The 5553-nt window shown below is 43.1% G+C and overlaps 1 pseudogene; it reads right to left on the reverse strand.

Moving 5' to 3' along the window:
• Nucleotides 1-493: 493 nt before the first annotated feature.
• On the reverse strand, nt 494-4842 carry LOC148096400 (uncharacterized; annotated as a pseudogene).
• Nucleotides 4843-5553: the final 711 nt, after the last annotated feature.

The following is a 5553-nucleotide window of genomic DNA, read 5'->3' on the forward strand; positions in this document are numbered from 1 at the left end:
ATACAACCATTTGTTGCAGCCAAAGAATGCAGAAGAGCATTTTGGTCAGCTAAGAACAGGAAATTGAAGCTACAGTTCTACACACTTGACGATTGGAAAAATGTTGCCTGGTCTGATGAGTCTTGATTTCTGCTCTGACATGCAAATGATCAAGTCAGAATTTGGCATAAATAGCATGAAAGGATGGATCCATGCTGCCTACACTGTAGCTGCCATCACCAGTGTGTGAATGTGTGTGTGAATGGGTGAATGACTGAATGTAGTGTACAGCTCTTTGGGGTCCTTGGGGACTAAGTAAAGCGCTGTACAAATACAGGCCATTTACCGTGTGTTTGTTTATGCTCAAGTGTATGAATAAATTAGTCAGTTTTAAACAGTTGCAATTTAAACAGTAGAAGAGTGGCACTATATTTATATATTTATAAAGAATTTCAAACAACAATTAATTGATGCTCAAAGCAGGTTTATTTAATTAATATCCATATTATTTCCAATTAGTTCCGAATTCATTCAGCAGCAAATCACATCACCAGTCACTTCAAGGCTGTATGTATTATTGTAAGGTAGACCCTACAATAATACATACAGAGAACCCAACAATCATATGACCCCCTATGAGCAAGCACTTTGGCGACAGTGGGAAGGAAAAACTCCCTTTTTACAGGAAGAAACCTCCAGCAGAACCAGGCTCAGGTGGGGGCGGGGCCATCTGCTGCGACCGGTTGGGGTGAGAGAAGGAAGACGTTTGTTGTAGGTCTGATTGAAGGACTGATGTGATGGTAAGTTGTCTGCTGCTCCGCTTTGAATATTGACAGATTAGTTGATGGATTTCAAGCCAAATTGTGCCCAAGTTTAAGAACATATTCATTGGTTGTTTTTGTTGATGTTATTGTTTTGGGCTTTTTTTCCACAAGAATTTCTAGCTTCCCTAGAATTCTGGCCACCCAAACGATGATTGCTGCTGAGAGAGCACAAGGTTTTGTCCCCCTGTGTTATTCATATCGGTTCAGGGGGTTCTCCTTGAGAGGCCAGGGTCGAAAAAGGGATGCTTCAGAACCTCCGAGGGTGTTATGCGCTGATTTGCATCCAAGGCCAACATTTGTTTGATTAGCCTGACAAATAATGGTTGGCCATTTTCAGGTCCTTGCATAACCTTCAGTAGTCGTTCAAGGTCATCGAGACGCTTAAGTTTTATCAATCGAGTTTCCTTGGATTGATAATCTGTCTCGTATTGAAATTGTTCTTGGGTCTTAAATGTCCAGCGCTGTTCGTTGTAGTTATCCTCGATGAAATAGCAGTCAGTGTACAAGCCAGACTTTAGAAGATGATCTGGTAGCTGACCCTGAGTTTCAATTATGAACTTCAAAACATCATAATCGTCTTCCCCAGGATAGAGAGGCACCCCTGTAGCAAGCTCCACAGCTACCAGCCCCAGAGACCACATGTCAATTGCTTCATCATATGGAATGCCAAGCATAACCTCAGGTGCACAATAACCAACCGTCCCCACACGGTTACCAGGAATCAGTGCAGAAGCAGGAAATGCGAGTCCAAAGTCTATAAGTTTGACTTTGATGGGAGACTCATGGCGCTTTACAACCATTATGTTTCCAGGTTTGAGGTCAGCATGCACTATTCCCACAGAACCCAGGTGGAACAGAGCATTTGCGAGCTGATGCAAAATTGGCCTGAGTTCTCTTATTGGGAGACCTTGGTTATTCTGGTCCCCTATGTAGTCCCACAGGCTTTGGTCGAGGAGTTCAAAATTTAAGCAAATACGCTCTCCATCGAGGAAATAGCCGTTCCATTTGACAATGTTGCACCTGTCTGGATCCAAGCGTCGTAGCTGCTCCAGGATGAAAATTTCCAGTTTTGCCTGTAGCAGAATTTCAGGGTCGCTTTTGTTGACTTTAATAGCCACAGTTTGGTTGTTTTTTGTATCGCGACATCTGGTTACCAAACCAAAACCTCCTTCTCCGAGGAAGGCCTCTACCACATGGTGATCTCCCAAAATGGTCCCTTCCGTTATTTCAAGATCATCTTCAGAGGAAGATGGGTTGGCTGAGGTGTTGATGTGTCCTTTTTGAGGAAATTCAACTGAGTTTTGGAAACTGCAGTTGAATTTTTGCGATCCATGACTTTTCCAGCTTGAAGGCTGCTGAGAGAGCACAAGGTTTTCTCCCCCTGTGTTATTCATATCGGTGCAGGGGGCTCTCCCTGAGAAGCCAGGGTTGAAAAAGGGATGCTTCAGAACCTCTGAGGGTGTTATGCGCTGATTTGCATCCAAGGCCAACATTTGTTTGATTAGCCTTACAAATAATGGTTGGCCATTTTCAGGTCCTCGCCTAACCTTCAGTAGTTGTTCGAGGTCATCGAGACGCTTAAGTTTTATCAATCGAGTTTCCTTGGATTGAAAATCTGTCTCGTATTGAAATTGTTCTTGGGTCTTAAATGTCCAGCGCTGTTCGTTGTAGTTATCCTCGATGAAATAGCAATCAGTGTACAAGCCAGACTCTAGAAGATGATCTGGTAGCTGACCCTGAGTTTCAATTATGAACTTCAAAACATCATAATCGTCTTCCCCAGGATAGAGAGGCACCCCTGTAGCAAGCTCCACGGCTACCAGCCCCAGAGACCACATGTCAATTGCTTCATCATATGGAATGCCAAGCATAACCTCAGGTGCAATATAACCAACCGTCCCCACACGGTTACCAGGAATCAGTGCAGAAGCAGGAAATGCGAGTCCAAAGTCTATAAGTTTGACTTTGATGGGAGACTCACTGCGGTTCACAACCATGATGTTTCCAGGTTTGAGGTCAGCATGCACTATTCCCACAGAACCCAGGTGGAACAGAGCATTTGCGAGCTGATGCAAAATTGGCCTGATTTCTCTCATTGGGAGACCTTGGTTATTCCGGTCCCCTATGTAATCTGACAGGCTTTGGTCGAGGAGTTCAAAATTTAAGCAAATGCGCTCTCCATCGAGAAAATAGCCGTTCCATTCGACAATGTTGCACCTGTCTGGATCCAAGCGTCTTAGCTGCTCCAGGATGAAAATTTCCAGTTTTGCCTGTAGCAGAATTTCAGGGTCGCTTTTGTTGACTTTAATAGCCACAGTTTGGTTGTTTTTTGTATCGCGACATCTGGTTACCAATCCAAAGCCTCCTTCTCCGAGGAAGGCCTCTACCACGTGGTGATCTCCCAAAATGGTCCCTTCCGTTATTTCAAGATCATCTTCAGAGGAAGATTGGTTGGCTGAGGTGTTGATGTGTCCTTTTTGAGGAAATTCAACTGAGTTTTGGAAACTGCAGTTGAATTTTTGCGATCCATGACTTTTCCAGCTTGAAGGCTGCTGAGAGAGCACAAGGTTTTCTCCCCCTGTGCTATTCATGTCAGTGCAGGGGGCTCTCCCTGAGAGGCCAGGGTCGAAAAAGGGATGCTTCAGAACCTCCGAGGGTGTTATGCGCTGATTTGCATCCAAGGCCAACATTTGTTTGATTAGCCTTACAAATAATGGTTGGCCATTTTCCGGTCCTCGCCTAACCTCCAGTAATTGTTCAAGGTCATCGAGACACTTAAGTTTTATCGATCGAGTTTCCTTTGATTGATAATCTGTCTCGTATTGAAATTGTTCTTTGGTCTTAAATGTCCAGCGCTGTTCGTTGTAGTTATCCTTGATGAAATAGCAATCAGTGTACAAGCCAGACTCTAGAAGATGATCTGGTAGCTGACCCTGAGTTTCAATTATGAACTTCAAAACATCATAATCGTCTTCCCCAGGATAGAGAGGCACCCCTGTAGCAAGCTCCACGGCTACCAGCCCCAGAGACCACATGTCAATTGCTTCATCATATGGAGTGCCAAGCATAATCTCAGGTGCACAATAACCAATTGTCCCCACAGCACCACCAGCAATCACCGCAGAAGTGTTACATGCGATGCCAAAGTCTATAAGTTTGACTTTGACGGGAGACTCACTGCGGTTCACAACCATGATGTTGACAGGTTTGAGGTCAGCATGCACTATTCCCACAGAACCCAGGTGGAACAGAGCATTTGCGAGCTGATGCAAAATTGGCCTGATTTCTCTCATTGGGAGACCCTGGTTATTCCGGTCCCCTATGTAGTCTGACAGGCTTTGGTCGAGGAGTTCAAAATTTAAGCAAATGCGCTCTCCATCGAGGAAATAGCTGTTCCATTTGACAATGTTGCACCTGTCTGGATCCAAGCGTCGTAGCTGCTCCAGGATGAAAATTTCCTGTTTTGCCTGTAGCAGAATTTCAGGGTCGCTCTTGTTGACTTTAATAGCCACAGTTTGGTTGTTTTTTGTATCGCGACATTTGGTTACAACACCAAAGTTTCCTTCTCCAAGGAAAGCCTCCACCACGTGGTGATCTCCCAAAATGGTCCCTTTAGATATTTCAAGCTCATCTGAGCCGAAGGATGGGTTGGCTGACATGGTGTAATGTGTCTTTTGTGCTGTGAATTGGTGAGAAACAAAACTGAACTTGTTTTGGTTTCTCCTGTAAATTGCTCTCAAAACTTCTCGAAAGGGTTTTAGTTGCTGCAGGTCAATGTCCGTTAAGCATAAAGTAACATAGGTGAGCGCTCCTATTTAAGGGGTTTGGGATCAAAGCAAAGTTACCACGTCAGAAAAGATCAAAGCAAAGTTATCACGTAACAAGGGATCGAAGCGTTCTAATATGTGCGCATGCGCACACACGTGTTTGTTTGTGTAATATTGTTCACTCTAAATTTGATCCTAATCAATTTAATATCAGTCAATCAAAGAAAATGTTAGTTTTGGAAAATTTTAAAATGACGAAACTGACAGTTAAAACATTTTTTGTTCGTGTATTTGTATTTTTTTCGTTTTTTTTTTTTTTTTTTGCATACCATGTCAAGCTTTTCTGTATATAGTCATGTCGTAGAGCAAACAAGAAATTGAATTGGATTTTAATATTGCAGTGCTTGGATTTTGGATTTGGTGCTTAAAACTTCTTGAAACTGTAACCGTATTTCATTCACCACAAATAACTATCTGATTGAATAGTTTTCTTATCAGATAGAGAAATAAAATGAGTCGCAAAGTATAAAAGCTACATTTCTCTGCCTGGGCTGCCTTGTACCTCTGCACGTTAGTCTGTTTCAATGTGTGACCCCCCCCCACCCACTCCCTGATCAGTCGGGGGTGAGCGCACTAACGTGCCTGGAGGTTTCCGTTTTAATGAGTGTGTGGTGGAAAACGAAAAATACAAGAAGGAGTCTTCAAGAAGGATTTGTACGTTTTCACCACGGGGGAGTTTGCGTAAGTCCTAGTAAATAATTTTCTCGGGTGTGTACGTTACACATGTTATTTTTTAAAATTGGTATTATTATTTTGCTAGCTAGCAAACTCGCGAGATAAAGGATTGAAGTGCACTCAGTGCGATACAATACGGTGCCGCTATTCTAACAGTTAGTTATTGCAGGGTAACTTCTAGAATATGCTGTGAATTTAACTAAGATTACACAGCAGTAGCAGTAATGCGAGTTACTTCCCTCGAGTGA

Source organism: Neolamprologus brichardi, chromosome 23 (genome assembly GCF_056152115.1).
Source record: "Neolamprologus brichardi isolate AB-2024 chromosome 23, ASM5615211v1, whole genome shotgun sequence".
NCBI lineage: Eukaryota > Metazoa > Chordata > Actinopteri > Cichliformes > Cichlidae > Neolamprologus > Neolamprologus brichardi.